General features: G+C 42.8%; 1 pseudogene; it reads right to left on the bottom strand.

The window, feature by feature from the left end:
* Positions 1 to 219: 219 nt before the first annotated feature.
* The window catches only part of LOC142179876 (uncharacterized), a 190,217-nt pseudogene continuing 173,794 nt past the window's right edge, over positions 220 to 16,642 (bottom strand).

The following is a 16,642-nucleotide window of genomic DNA, read 5'->3' on the forward strand; positions in this document are numbered from 1 at the left end:
CTCTGCTCTCGACCATAATCCTACTTGGGATGAGCATTATAGGGTGCTCAACAATTTTACTACTGATGTCGGGGGATCATTGGAGCTGGTGCCCATACCTATGGATTGGGAGGCCGAGCATAGGATTGAGCATTAAACATTGTATATTGTGGTGGGCCCACAGAGTATTAAGGAATTGTCGGGGGATAACAATGTTGATGGTAGCTGGATTTCCCCTGTTTAAGTTGCACATAAGGGTGATGCCCCTCTTTGAACTTCGCTGGATCCCGAGGTCATCATGGACCCTTCTTCTCTATTCTTTCTATTTGCCAAACTTCCCGACCCATTTTGGATTGCTTGGGTGGTGGCTTTGAGAGCAGCTTGACTTACAATTCTGCTAGTCTCGAGGCCATTTTCAACTATCTCCCCTATTTAATTGGTTTTGGAAAAGGTCTACCTATCGCGGACATCATGTTCTGGAAGTAATCAGGCTCTTGAGTGTAACGACCCGGCCTGTCATTTCGGAAGTTATAGCCCAGTTTCCCCCATTTCTGTTTCCTTTATGTTCTTAAGCTATATTATGATATACCGGGTTAGTTGGTTCAGGCCCGGAGTGGTTTCAGAGTGGAATGAGACATTTAGTCTCTTATTTAGAACCTTAAGTTGGAAAAGTCAACCGGATGTTGACCCATGTGTAAATGATCTCGGATTTGAATCCTGATGGTTCCGTTAGCTCTGTTAGGTGATTTTGGGCATAAGAGTGCATCCGGAATGTGATTTGGAGGTCTGTGGTAGAATTAGGCTTGAATTGGCGAAATTGGAAATTTGGCAATTTTTGATCAGTAGTGGAAAATTTGATATCAGGCTCGGAATGGAATTCCGGAAGTTGGAATGGGTTTGTAGAGTCATTTTTGACGTGTGTGCAAAATTTGAGGTCATTCGGACGTGGTTTTGTTGGTTTCGGCATCGGTTGCCTAATTTAGAAATTTAGAAGTTCTTAGGCTTGAATCCGAGGGTAATTTGGTGATTTGATGTTGTTTTGAGTGATTCAAAGGTTCAACTAAGTTTGTATGTTGATATATGACTTGTTGGTATTTTTGGTTGAGGTCCCGAGGGCCTCGGGGTGATTCCGGGTGGTTAACGGATTTGTCGAAGTTGGAAAATGCAGCTGAAGCTGCTGCTACTGCTATTTCCGCACCTGCGGAAGGAGGAGTCACAGGTGCGAGGTCGTGGGTGCGTAAGGGGAGTTCGCAGATGCAGAAAGGAGGGAGCTGGGTAGGCTTCACAGAAGCGGAAAGAAATGCGCAGGTGCGCTACCGCAGGCGCGAGAATTTGAAGCGCAGATGCAGAAAATGGGTGGCCAAGGCTGGAGAGTAGGCGCGAACGATTTGGACGCACCTACGAGCCCGCACGTGTGAGACCTTGGCGGAGGTGCAGAGGCTGAGAGTTTAAGTGATTCTCGTAGGTGCGAGGATTTTTGACCGCAGGTGCGGTCCCGCAGGCACGTGGAATAGGCCGCAAGTGCGAAAATCTAGGCAGAATGTATAGATAGCACTTCTCGAATTTTAGTTCATTTCCACTATTTTCAAGTTAGGTTTTGGAGCTTTTAGAGTGATTTTCGAAAGGTGATTCAAGGGCTATCAGTGAGGTAAGTTGCTTGAGCCCTAATACTTGTATACATGGTGATTTTCCGTTGTTTAATCATTGTAATTAGTGAAAATGAGGGGTTAGGGCTTAGAATTTCTAAGAGTTTAATTTAAGAATTTGAAGGACCAAACGATGTCGGATTTTGATGAATTTGGTATGGTTAGACTCGTGAGTGAATGAGATTTCTAGTTTTGTAAATTTTGTCGGATTTTGAGACGTGGGCACGGGGGCCGGATTTGAGCCAATTTCGGGTTTTGGTCTAATTTGACAGCTTTTCTTGTGGAATTCATTCCATTAGCGTATATTGATGGTATTGTACTGATTGTAAATAGATTTGGAGCATTTGGAGGCCGAGTCCAGAGACAAGAGCATTGCGGGATAGAGATTTGATCGGTTTGAGGTAAGTAACGATTGTAAATCTAATCCTGAGGGTATGAAACCCCGAATTTTTGTATCATTCTAGTATTTTGAGGTGAAGCACATGCTAGGTGACGGGCGTGTGGGCGTGCACTGTTGGGGATTGTGACTTGATCCGTCCCGTAACAACTGTAAAGTTGCATATTATTTTTGGAAATTTTATGATACTTATATGTTTTAGAAAGAGTTTCCGTAAATTGGGCTGAATGCCATGTTTGGTCCTTGTGCCAATGCTGTTTGGACCCTTAGGGGCCTTTTTCTTATTATCCTCTCACTATTTTTGATTGAAAAATAAATCTATACTCAGTCATGGTTATACCTGTTTACTGCATAACTCAGTTTTATTACTCTATTTTGATGCATATAAATGTTGTTTTGGGCTGAGCACCCTCTTTTTACTGAATTGCCCGAGTGGCTTGAGAGGTTTATGACTGAGTGAGGCCGAGGGCTTGATTTGTGAGGATATTTATGGGATCGGGTTGCACGTCACAGCATGTTTGATATAGGCTGAGGGCCTGAGTGATTTATGCCATGATTTGGCTTGATATAGCACTTGGGCTGAAGAAGCCCCTCCGGAGTCTGCACACACCCCCAGTGAGCGCAGGTACCTACTGAGTGCGAGTGCTGAGTGACTGGGAGGCATGCATGATTGTGAGGTATGCCCGAGTGGCGAGAGTGATTGTGAGGTATGCACGAGTGGCACGAGTGACTGTGAGGTTTGCCCGAGGGGCTGTTTATGAGTGATGTTTTGCCTGAGGGGCTATTTATGATTTCATCATTTTTTTTGCTCACCTTTGCATTGAGCCTTTGTCTGAAAGCTGTTGAAAAATATCTTTAAATGATTTTTTTTTTCTGGAACTGGGTTTAAACGAGATGTTTTGATCCAAATCCTGATTTTTAAAGCATCTGGTATTTTATTGAAATTTCATGATATGAACGTTATATGCTTTATTGCTCGTCACTACTGCTCAGTATATATTTATTGTTGTTACTTACTGATTTGTCGTACCCACATTACTCCCTGCACCTTGTGTGCAGATCCAGGTGTAGCTGGATACGGTAGCGGTCGTTGATTATATTGGTTGCAGATTTTTCTCGGGGATAGAAAGGTAGCTGCTTGGCGACCGCAGCCCCTGCTCTTCTCCCTCTTATCTTCCTCTAGTTGTATTTAGCTTTTTTCCAGGCTTAGTTAGCCTTGATATTGTCAGACAGATTGTAGTAGATGCTCATGACTAGTGACACCCCGATATCTGGCTTTTCTTTTCCGCACTTTTGTTTTGATTTGAACTCCTTTGTGAAGGTTTTTATGTTAAATAGCATTGAAATTATCTTTGAAATGGAAATATCGGTTTGTTTTGGAAATGAGTCAGCTTGCCTAGTTCTACGATAAGCGCCATCACGACAGGGGTTTATTTGGGTCATGACATTGAGCCTCTAGAAAAAAAGTGATCAACTCGTGGTTATCCATGGGTGGCTTAACTCTAGTCGTTTTCTCCCTCCACTTGATGGCATACTCCCTAAAGCTTTCGGTCGACTTTTTCTTCATATTGGACAAGGAATTACGATTTGGTGCAATATCAATGTTGTACTGGAATTATTTGATGAAGGCCTAGGCTATGTCATCCCAGACATGCCAGTGAGAGATATCTTGGTCAATGAACTATTTGGAGGCTACCACCACAAGACTTTCCCCTAAATAATCCATCAGCAATTCTTCTTTTCCACCTGCACCCCTCGGCGAGTTGAGGTTTGACTTTGGTCAATATTTTGATTAAACGACTACGGAACTGGGATTTGGTGGTTCCAATAGGTTCATATGATGATTTTGGACTTGGTCGTATGTTCGGATCGGGTTTGGGATGACCCAGGAGCGTTTCAGCGCTAATATTGATAGTTGGCAACTTGAAGGTTTTGGAGTTCTTTAAATTTGGTTCGGAGTAGGTTTTGATATTATAGAGGTCCGTTTGGGATTACGAGTTTAAGAATAGTTCCGTATGATGATTTAAAACTTGCACGCAAAATTTGGTGTCATTCTGAGTGATCTAAATATGATTCAGCGCATTCAGAGTAAATTGGAAGAACTTGAAATTCCTAAGTTGAATCGATTTGGTTTGGGGCATGATTCTTAGTTTTGGTGTTGTTTTTTGCATTCCGAGTGTGTGAGTGAGTCCGTTTTATGTTTATGAACCCGTTGGTATATTTGGTCGATGCCTCGAGGACCCCGTACAGGATTCGGAGAGTCGTCGGGCTTGTTAACCCTTTTGGAGAGGAGCTGTTGGTGCCTGTCATCTGGTGCGTTTGCACCTGCTGTGGAATGGCAGCAGAAGAAGCACTGCGAATGTGTCGCCTTGCTCGCAGAAGCGGAAATAGGAGGGTTCAGAGGGAACCGTAAAAGCGAAGCATTGTCCGCAGAAGCGAACCAGCTTCTGGGGTGAAGGAGTCCACAAATGCGGAAAAGAGGTAGCTTGTCCATGGTCATAGATGTGCACCTAGAGCCGCATAATCGGGCTCGCACATGCACGAGAGTCACAGAAATGGAGGTCATCTCACAGGTGCGAAAATACCGTTGGGCAGAAGGGTTCATTTATGTCGGGAGTTAAACCATTTTTGACTCGTTTCTTTCATTCTTTGGGCAATATTTGGAGCTTTTGGAGAGGGGTTTTCACCTAACACTTTGAGGTAAGTAATTCCTACTCAATGTAAGTTTAATACATAGATTATAGGTAGATTTTAATATGTAAATTTGTGAAAATTATGGGTTTAGGTGAAAAACCTAGGTTTTGCTAAAAACGGGATTTAACCACGAAAATGGTTATAGAATGGAATGAAAATTGTATACTTGAGTTCTTAAGGTTATGGGTAACGATTTCCTTCAATAATTTCTGGAATCCGGGCACGTGGAATAGGGGTGAACTTTAGAAATCTTTGAATTTGGGTTGGGTAATTACTATAATAGTTAAATTATGAACTTGTGAGCATGTATTAATCAAATTATATAATGTTTGGCTAGTTTAGGATTTTCAATACCGAGTTAAGGCTTTAGAGTGAATTTGTGATCGAGAAGTGAGCTTTGAGACGAGGTAAGTCTCTTGTCTAACCTTGTAAGAGGGAGTTTCCCCATAGGTGATTTTAAATCAATGTTTGTTCCTAATTGTGGGGGCTACGTACATACGAGATGACGAGAGTCTGTGCGTAGCTACTATATCCTATGTTAGTGTAGTTTAGGACCCAGAATCATGAATTATTTGATATGTTTGCATCCTACTTATTAATTAAAGTGCCTAAATTATGTTAGGACTTGTCAGAGGAAATTGTGAACGATCGTTAATGAAATTTGTATCATTATGTGTATTAATCTTTAATAATTTTTGAGTTAAATTCTTATAAAGTATCATTCCCTTCTTGGGGAGCGAGCCGAATGCCTCGGCAGTAGTTAGATGCATCTATGGTTCGTGTTGCTTCACCCTCGATAGTGTACACATTATTCTAGATCGGGTTGTACAACCTCGACATAAATCGTGCTTGATAATAATACTTGGTGCCTTGATATTACGTGGTGGCTGGTAAGGTTACAACTTATAAGGAAAGTGACATATTTGGAATTATTAAATTGTGAAAGATTTATTTTGCTCATGCTTGTTAATGAATTATTGATATTATTTACGTAACCCATGTTTATTTAAGGCTTTTATCTTAATATTATTAGCCCATAGTAAGTGTCGAAGTCGACCCTCCATCACTACTTCTTCGAGGTTAGACTTGATACTTACTTGGTATATGTTGTTTATGTACTCACGCTATACTTCTGCACTGACCATACAGGATCTAAGCCAGGTGCATCAGGCTGTCCTACCGGCGCGCATCCCAGATATCCCGAGGCTTAGTGGTGAGCTGCATCCTGAGCCGTTCTGCAGTCCCTAGAGTCTCTCTTTTGTATTTATATTCTGTCTACTCTATATTCAGACAGTAGTTAGAATTTTGTGCAATCTACTAGATGCTCATACATTTGTGATACCAGGTCTTGTCACACACCACTAGATTCGAGGTTTTTGGAGTATTACTATGATTATGATGGCACTCAGCTGCTTTCATTTTATTTATTTAAACATGTTATTTCCTAAAATCTTTTAATTAAGGCAAATTCAGTTACTCGGGAACCCTTTAAAAGAGGGATAATCTGTCTAATTCACTATTAGTCTTGCCTAGCAGTAACGTGGGGCTCCATCACGACCTACATGGGAAATTGGGTCGTGACAACATGCTATCAAGGCACTAGGTTCACGTAGGTCTCACAAGTTATGAGCAGGCCTAATAGAGTCTTGCGGATTTGTGCGGAGATGTCTGTACTTATCTTCGAGAGTCTATAGGGTGTTAGGAAACTACTCTTTCTTCATCTCCTATTGTGCAGTTGATGTGATACTAAGTATCTTTCTCTTATTCTCTCACAGATGAAGAGAATGCGCGTAGCTGATATTCCAGATCAGGGAGGAGCTCCTCCCCCTGTTGCTAGAGGCCGAGGGAGGGCTCCAGCCCGTGGTAAGGGATGAGGACATCACAGAGCTGCTCCAGCTATGCCACTAGTGGATCTAGTAGAGGATCCTATTATTGAGGATCAGGGCCAGCCCCGGTAGACTTCATGTCCGCACCGGTATTCCAGGAGGTCATTGGTCATATGTTGTAGTTCATGGATACTATGACTCATGCCGGTTTATTTCCGGTAGACCCAGCCATATCTCAGGAAGGAGGGAGGACACAGACCCCTACCGCTCAGGCTCTAGGGAATGCAGCTACTGTGTATCATACCCCGGGCACACTACCCATGGGCAGAGCTCAGCTAGTTACAGCAGATATACCTGAGCCCAGACCAGCTACGGCCAGCGATCCGTAGAAGCTATTGGACAGATGGACCAGGCTTAATCCTCCTGCCTTTGGAGGTGAGCGACATGAGGACCGCAGGACGTTATTGATCGGTGCAGGGACATATTGTACAATATTAGGATATTGGAGTCCCACGGGGTGGACTTTACCACCTTTCAACTTGAGGTCAGGGCCCGTAGATGGTGGCAATCCTATCTTCTTGACAAACCAGCATGTTCTCCTCCCATGTCTTGGGATCCTTTCATACACTTCTACACTTTCATAGGGAAGAGTTTCAATTTATGTTCGAGAAGCTCTAGCAGGGTCAGATGTCAGTGACCGACAACGAGGCGAGGTTCTCTGAGTTGTTTCGTCATGAACTTTTGATACTTCTTACTGATGCAGAGAGAGTGCAGAGGTTTGTCGCCAGGTTGCACTCTAGTATCAGCCTCCGTGGCTCAAGAGGTAGAGATGGGGACTTCTTACGGACTAGTTTTGGAGATAGTTCGGAGGATCGAGGGTGTCCGTATGTGGAGCCGAGGGCATGAGGTAAGGGACAAGCGGTTTTGATATTCTGGAGAGTTCAGTCGTGCCCCGACTAGGGGCAAGGGTCAGTTCGTGAAGGGTTAGTCTAGTAGGACCACTTATCTAGCACCGCTGCCTCCTTGGGGTACTCCAGCGCGACCTTATTTCAGTGCCATGCCAGAGAGTTATTACCGCCCACTAGCTATCCAAGGTTCCTCCAGTGGGTATTCAGGCCATTAGGGCCATACTTCAGACAGTCCAATGTACCGAGGGGTTGTTTCAAGTATGGGGATTTCAGTCATGTGCAGAGATTCTACCCTAAGCTTCGGTGCAAGACAGTGCAGCACGGTCAACAACCTATAATTCCAGCACCAGCTGTCCCACCAGCCGTTTGACTGCCCAGAGGCGGAGGGAAAGTGGGAAGGGGTTGTCCTAGAGATGGAGGCCAGTCGGGTGGAGGCCAATCCGGTGACGCTCCAGCTAGGTTCTATGCTTTTCCAGCCAGACCAGATGCACTAGCCTCAGATACCGTGATCACAAGTATTATTTATGTCTGCGATAGGAATGCTTCCGTACTATTTAATCCAGGGTTTACATATTCATACATTTCATCTCTGTTTGCCCATTTCCTAGGTGTTTCTTGTAAGTCCTTGGGTACTTCTATTTATGAGTCTACTCATGTAGGAGATTCTGTTATGGTGGATCAGATCTACCGGTCTTGCGTTGTTACATTCTATGGTTACGAGACTAGAGCGGATCTTCTGTTTCTCGATATGACCGACTATGAGGTCATTCTGGGCATGGATTGGTTATCTCCATATCATGACATCCTTGATTGCCATGCTAAGAATGTCACCTTGGCAATTACAGAGTTTCCTAGACTAGAGTGGAAGGGTTCGTCGGTCAGTACATCTAGTCGGGTTATTTCCTTTTTGAAGGCTTGACACATGGCCGAGAAGGGTTGTCCGGCTTATTTGGCCTATGCTCGGGATACTACTACAGAGACTTTGGCGATTTATTCAGTGCCCGTGGTTTGAGAGTTTACCAATGTATTTCCTTCTGATCTTCCAAGCATTCCACCAGATCGTGATATCGACTTCTGTATTGATTTGGCTCCAGGTACCAAGTCTATATCTATACCACCATATCATATGGCTCCAAAAGAGTTGAAGGCGTTGAAGGAACAAGTGGAGGATTTGCTAGCAAAGGGGTTCGTCAGACCGAGTGTATCACCTTGGGGTACACCAGTGTTATTTGTGAAGAAGAAAGATGGGACTATGCGGATGTGCATTAATTACCTCCAGCTGAACAAAGTTAACATTAAGAACAAGTACATGTCACCACGTATTAATGATTTGTTTGACCAGTTGCAGGGTGCTAGGGTGTTCTCTAAGATCGACTTAAGATCGGGGTACCATCAGTTGAAGATTCGGGAGTCAAATGTTCCGAAGACGGCTTTCCATACTAGATATGGCCATTATGGGTTTCTGGTGATGTCCTTCGGTTTGATTAATGCCCTAGTGGCATTTATGGATCTGATGAACCGGGTGTTCAGGCCGTATATTGACTCGTTTGTTATCGTCTTCATTGATGACATTTTGATCTACTCGCATAGCATGGATGAGCACGAGCATCATTTAAGAGTGTTGCTTAAGACCTTGCAGGAGCAGAGGCTATATACTAAGTTCTCCAAGTGTGACATTTTGGCTAGATTCCATATCATCCTTGGGGCATGTTGTATCAGGCAAGGGTATTAATGTAGATCCCAGGAAGATCGAGGTAGTTCAGAGTTGGCCTCGTCCTACTATGACGACTGAGATCAGAAACTTCTTGGGGTTAGCAGGATATTATCGTCGGTTTGTGGATATCTTCTCATCTATTGCAACACCTTTGACTAGGTTGACCCAGAAGGGTGATTCGTTCCGATGGTCCGATGATTATAAGGTGAGCTTTTAGAATCTTAAGACGATATTGACTTTATCATCGGTGTTAGTGTTGGCTTCCGTTTCAGGGATGTATACTATTTGTGATGATTCAAGCATTGGTTTGGGATGTGTATTGATGCAGGAGGGGCGAGTTATTGCATATGCTTTACGTCAGCTGAATCCCCATGAGAGGAATTACCATGTGCATAATTTGGAGTTAGCTTTGATTGTTCATGTTCTTAAGATCTGGAGGCATTATCTTTATGGGGTGTCTTGTGAGGTTTACACCGATCATCGCAGCTTGCGGCATTTGTTCAAGCAGACGGACCTCAATTTAAGGCAGCGCAGGTGGCTTGAGTTACTGATGGATTATGATATTACCATCCTTTATCATCTGGGTAAGGTAAATGTAGTAGTGGATGCCTTGAGCGGAAAAGGCAGAGAGTATGGGTAGTTTGGAATTTATATCAGCAGAAGAGAGGCCACTAGATTTGGACATCCAATCCTTGGCTAACAAACTGGCGAGGTTGGATATTTCAGAGCCAAGCTGAGTTCTTGCATGCGTTATTGACCAGTCTTCACTATTTGAGTAGATCAAGGATAGACAGTCTGATGATCCGCACTTGTTGGTTCTCAGAGAGACGGTACTACAGGGTAGTGCCAAGGAGGTTACTATTGGTGATGATGGTGTTTTGTGACTTTAGGGTCGCCTATGTGTCCCTAATGTTGATGGTTTGAGAGAGAAGATACTAGTGGACGCACACAGTTCTCGGTATTCTATTCATCCATGTGCTACGAAGATGTATCGCGACCTGAGACATCATTATTGGTGGAGGCGGATGAAGAAAGACATAGTTGAGTATGTATCAAGGTGCCTTAATTGCCAGCATATTAAGTATGAGCATTAGAGGCCAGGTGGCCTACTTCAGCAGATCGCATTTCTTGAGGGCTGTACAGAGAGAGTTGGGGACCCGTGTAGATCTCAGCACAACCTTTTATCCGTAGACCGATGGTAGTCATAGTGGACGGTTCAGATCTTGGAGGATATGCTCGGAGCATGTGTGATTGACTTTGGAGGGCAGTAGGATCATTTCTTGCCTTTGGCTGAGTTTTCTTACAATAACAGTTATTAGTCCAGCATCGAGATGGCTCTATTTGAGGCTTTATATGGTCGGCGATGTCGTTCGCCCATCGGATGGTTTGAGCCCAACGAGGCTAAGTTATATGGTACTGATTTAGTAAAGGATGCCTTGGAAAAGGTAAAATTGATTCAAGAGCGACTTCGCACAGCACATTCCAGACATAAGAGTTACGCGGATCAAAAGGCGTGTGATTTATCATTTATGGTAGGCGATAAGGTTCTCTTGAAGGTCTTACCTATGAAGGGAATGATGAGGTTTGGAAAGAAGGTCAAGTTGAGCCCAAAGTTTATAGGAGGACATGTGAAGCAGATATCCACACTTGTTCAGCACTCCAGGTATGATTCTAGACTCGTTCGAGGACAACCGCTTGTTTAAGAGGTGGAGAATGTAATGACCCAACCGGTCATTTTTCCTTCTAGAAACCTGTTCCCCTAAATAAGACTCCAGTATGTGCTTTTACTATTTTATGAATTGCAGGGATGGTTAGTTCGGGATTTGGAAGGGTTCGGGCTGAAATCGGAACACTTGGTTCCTAAAGGTTAGAAAAAGGGCTAAGTTTGACTTTGGTCAATATTTTGAGTAAACAACCCTGAAACCGGGATTTGATGGTTAAAATAGGTTCGTATGATGATTTTAGACTTGGGCGTATGTTCGAATCAGGTTTTGGATGACCGGGGAGCGTTTCAGCGCATAATATTAATAGTTGGCAACTTGAAGGTTTTAAAGTTCTTTAAATTTGGTTCGGAGTAGGTATTGCTGTTATAGAGGCCCGTTTGGGATTCCGAGTCTGAGAATAACTCCGTATGGCTATTTAAGACTTGCACGCAAAATTTAGTATCATTCTGAGTAGCTTAAGTACGATTCGGCGCATTTGGAATAAATTGGAAGAACTTGAAATTCCTAAGTTAAATCGATTTGGTTGGGGTGTGATTCTTAGTTGTGGTGTTGTTTTACGTGTTATGAGGGTGTGAGTGTGTCCATTTTATGTTTACGAACACGTTGGTATATTTGGTTGAGGCCTCGGGGGGCCCGTACAGGATTCAGAGGGTTGTCGGGCTTGTTTTCCCATTTGGAGAGAAGTTGCTGGTGCATGTCATCTAGTGTATTTGCACCTGCGGTGGAATGGCCGCAGATGCATTTCATTGTCCGTAGAAGCGAACCAACTTTGGTGGTGGAAGATCCCGCAGATGCGGAAAAGAGGCAGCCTGGCCATGGTTGCAGATGTGCACCTAGAGTCGCAGAAGCTGGCTCGCAGATGCGCAAGGAGAGCCGCATAAGTAGTCCCGTAGAAACGGTCCCGCAAAAGCGATCCCGCAGAAGTGGAGGTCCTCTAGCAGGTGCGGAAATACCGCTGGATAGAAGGGTTCATTTAAGTCGGGGGTTAAACCATATTTGACTCATTTCGTTCTTTCTTTGGGCAATATTTGGAGCTTTTGGAGAGGGATTTTCACCTAGCACTTTGAGGTACCCAATGTAAGTTTAATACATAGATTATGGGTAGATTTTAACATGTAAATTTGTGAAAATTATGGGTTTAGGTGAAAAACCTAGGTTTTGCTAAAAACGGGATTTAACCACGAAAATGGTTATGGAATAGGATGAAAATTGTATACTTGAGTACTTAAGGTTATGGGTAACGATTTCCTTCAAATATTTTCGAAATCCGGACATGTGGGACCAGGGTGAATTTTACAAATCTTTGAATTTGGGCTGGGTAATTACTCTAATAGTTAAGTTATGAACTTTTGAGCATGTATTAATCAAATTATATAATGTTTGGCTAGTTTAGGATTTTCGGCACCGAGTTGAGGCTTTAGAGCGAAATTGTGATCGGGAAGTGAGCTTTGAGATGAGGTAAGTCTCTTGTCTAAAATTGTAAGAGGGAATTTCCCCATAGGTAATTTTAAATCAATGTTTTCTCCTAAATGTGGGGGCTACGTACGTACGAGGTGACGAGAGTCCGTGCGTACCTACTATTTATGCTCTGTTAGGGTAGTTTAGGAACGAGATCATGAATTATTTGATATGTTTGCATCCTACTTGTTAATTAAAGTGCCTAAATTATGTTAGGACTTGTTACAGGAAATTGTGAAGGATCGTTAATGAAATTTGTGTTATTTTGTGTATAAATCCTTAATAACGTTTAAGTCAAATGCTTACAAAGTATCCTTCCCTTCTTGTGAAGTGGGTCGAATGCCTTGACAGTAGATAGATTCATCTATGGTTCGTGTCGCTCGACCCTCGGCGGTCTACACATTATTCTGAATCGGCTCGTATGACCTCAGCATAAATCGTGCTTAATAATAATACTTGGTGCCTTGATATTACATGGTGGCTTGTAAGGTTACACCTTGTAAGGAAAGTGACATATTTGGAATTATTAAATTGTGAAAGAATTATTTTGCTCATGCTTGTTAATGAATTATTGTTATTATTTACGTAACCCGTGTTTATTTAAGACTTCTATCTTTATATTATTAGCCCATAGTAAGTGTCGAAGTCGACCCCCCGTCACTACTTCTTCGAGGTTAGACTTGATACTTACTGGGTACATGTTGTTTATGTACTCACGCTGCACTTATGCACTGACTGTGCAGGATATGAGGCAGGTGAATGAGGCGGTCTTACCGGCGCACATCCCGAGCTGCATCCTGAGCCGTTCTGCAGTCCCTAGAGTGTCTCTCTTTTGTATTTATATTCTTTGTACTCTAATTTCAGACTGTAGTTAGATTTTTGTGTAATCTACTAGATGTGCATACACCTGCTACACCAGGTCTTGGCACACACCAGTAGATTTGTAATTTTTTGAGTATTACTATGGTTATGATAGCACTCAACTGCTTTCGTTTTATTTATATAAACATGTTATTTCCTATAATCTTTTAATTAATTAAAATTCAATTACTCGGGAACCAATTAAAAGAGGGATAATTTGTCTAATTCACTATTGGGCTTGCCTAGCAGTAACGTGGGGCGCCATCACGACCTATAAGGGAAAATGGGTCGTCGTGCCCATCATATTTCTCAAATTTTGGGGTCTTGAACCCTGGTGGAAAATGGATGTGAGGGAACATGCATAGATCACTGAATGAAATACTTTTAGGACCACCTAGTCCTTATATGTTCTTTTTGTTCTGTTCAAGACTTTTCATTTTCCTGGCCATCTCATCCGGCTCAACCGCCTTGGTAGGCTTTTCATCTTCCACTGGTGACTCATACTGAAGAGTCTGATTGTATGGAGCCGAGACCCTAAAAGCCATATTTGGAGAGTAGTATTGGCCATCATAAGCATGAGATGGTGGTTCGTTGTTTGGCCTTGTCATAGAAGGTAGTAGCGGGATTGTATATATCGGTGTGCCAGACACAATGAGAGGAGTGTTCCTGACCGGTGCGACTAGAGGTCGCACATTAGAGGTACAAGGGGCAGCATGGAAGCTGTAGTTTGGCACATACCTTGGTGGTAGAATGTGATCTCTCGTGGCATGGAGCGATGGTTGAGTAGCCTGGGGTATGGTGGAAGTTCCTTCTGAGGGACCCTGAGGTGGAGGCTGACCGGAGACCCAGGCCTGATACACATCAGACAGTTGTTGCTTCAATCTTCTTACTTCCTCCTACTCTTGCTCAACTGGCTGACCTTGGGGGTTGTCACTGACCAACTCGATTTCATCATTGTTAGTCATTGCTACCTTTCCCTTAGATCTGGTGAAGTAATGATGTGTTGCCAGTTTCACCACAAACCAACCACCTTAAATTACTAAATAAGAGGCAACAAACGTGTTAGGGTTAAGCATTTTACAAATACGAATCTGACCAGAGTAATTCATGAGATGGAAGGCTTCATGTTTCATTCCGGCTTATAAGGTTGCTGCTTATTGACGCTCTTATTTCCTTTTTTTTTTCATTTTTCCTTTCACTTGCCTCATTTCGATCCCTCATTCTAGAGTCATTGAAAAATATTTGATCGAACCTTTTAGGGGTTGCCTACGTATCATGTTGCTGCATGAATAAGATCATTACGTAGTTTAGGGACATGATCAATTCTTTTATTATTATTATTTTTTCAAATATTTACAAAAACAAAATCTTTTTGATTCATTTTCAAATAATTTCTAAAACAAAAACATTTTCATTGATTTTCATTTTGTTTTTAATTTTATAAAAACACAAACTACATAAAGACAAACATCTAAACGAAGACCTGACTTGACTCGAACAAACTTTTTAAGATAAAGGCCAAACAACAAGATTCATCCAAAAGACTCCTTCAGACTTAAAGACAACAAAAGAATAATCAAAGCGGACTGCTAACTAAAAGAAGACTCTGATCTCTACAGTAAAATCCACCAGCATCACTGTTATCAAGGTGATTGTTCCTGTGGATGACCCCCAACATTGCAAACCGCTCAAGTGTCATTCCCTGGCAACTCCTGCATGCTCGGGTGGTATATGTAGCTACTTTGAGGATCTTTCCCTTAATGTGCTCCTGAGCCAAATACAACTCTTGATTTTGCTGATCACAGGTCTCAGCTAGATCGAAGGCATCACGCTCGCGTTCCAAGGCCATATCTTTCTGGCGCCAAACTCCACGATCTGGCGCTCCTTGCTTGACTCAGCTCCCCCTAACTGATCCCTCAGACCTTGTATTAATGGAGCAAAACCTCTGTGCACATGATCACAGACCACTTTGAGTTGGGCTTCTCTTTCTTGTTGTTGAGCGATAGTGATCACTTTTTTCTGTCTAATTTGATCTTTGAGTGCTCCCCTCTTTTCTGCCCACTGAGTCGTTTCACGCTCGAAATCAACTTGTTGTATGTCTATGGCTGTCTCTAAAATGCCTTTATCTTCTTGTAAAATGTTAATACGAAATTGGAACTCTTGTGCCACTTCCCTTCCGGTTTCTCTAACTCTGGCCTCGATCTCCTCCTCCCAATCAAATGCATTCCGTATGGATCTTTCTGGCCTTTTCTCTGGGATAGCCTGGTTCTGAAACCACTCAAGGTATGTGAGGCTTACTTTCCCATGTTCATGATCAGCTACCATCTCATCCAAGTCAGAAAATCGACCACTGAACCAAACCTTTTGTGCATATGATTCCCTTAGAAATTTCTCTCCCTTGAATTCCCACACAAACTGATGCATGTCCTCAATCAGGGGCCTTTTTTGCTCTCTCCCTAGCTAGCGCATGATGCATAGGGGTGCGTAGGGTTGGAAACCTCTGAAACTCATAAGTATGAAGAACGGTCTATACGTCGACATATGTATGACCCTAGCATAAGGGAACCGATAATAGTTCCAAGTGATTATATCGGCACTCAATGAACGAAGTAATGTCTGCCAGACCCTCACCCCCTCTGGAAGAATACAACTCGTTATTCTGTCTGGGCGACATCTAATGTAATTTATCCAATTGTCATGGAAATTTATTACTATGGTATGATGATAAATATGCTCTATGTACCACATCTGCAGCAGAATATTGCATCCCTCGAAGTAATCTTCACCCTCTTGGCAGCCGACCAAAGCTCAAACAATATCTCCCAGAATCATGGGAAGAATGGTATGATCCTTGCTACTTTGCAAAACCAAGACTACCACACCCAAACGAATTATGATGTGCCCATCACGCTCTGGAAAGACCATGATCCCTAGAAATGATATCATGAACGCGAAGATTCTCAACTCCCTCAAGGCTTCGTAACTCAATTGGTTGACTAATTTCGTGTCCAAGAAGTTATCAAACCCTTTCTCGTTCCCAAATCTGTCATACAAACATTCCAACAGAACCCAACCTTCATCCAAGCAATCCAGTGGAACTCGACGGAGGCATAACTTCTTCAAAATGTTTTTCACACGAACTTTTCTCGGACCAATGGGCTTTTTCCCACGAAGGTCTCTCCCCAATCCGGTAAACCCACCTAATTCTTCTAATTTAGGCATCATTTCACAATCTTTGAACCTGAAGACATTGTTTATGGGGTCCCAAAAACCCACTAGGGCCTCGATTAAATCCGTTTTATGCTTAATTCTCATGATGTTTGGGAGGAACTTGAGGTGCTTAAATACTTGATTCTGTTCCCATGTTGCAAAACTAGCCCACCAATTACAGAGACTACTCATGGTCTTATCTCTGATCAAGAACATAGGAGGTGT

Source organism: Nicotiana tabacum, chromosome 4 (genome assembly GCF_000715075.1).
Source record: "Nicotiana tabacum cultivar K326 chromosome 4, ASM71507v2, whole genome shotgun sequence".
In the NCBI taxonomy this organism is placed as follows: Eukaryota; Viridiplantae; Streptophyta; class Magnoliopsida; order Solanales; family Solanaceae; genus Nicotiana; species Nicotiana tabacum.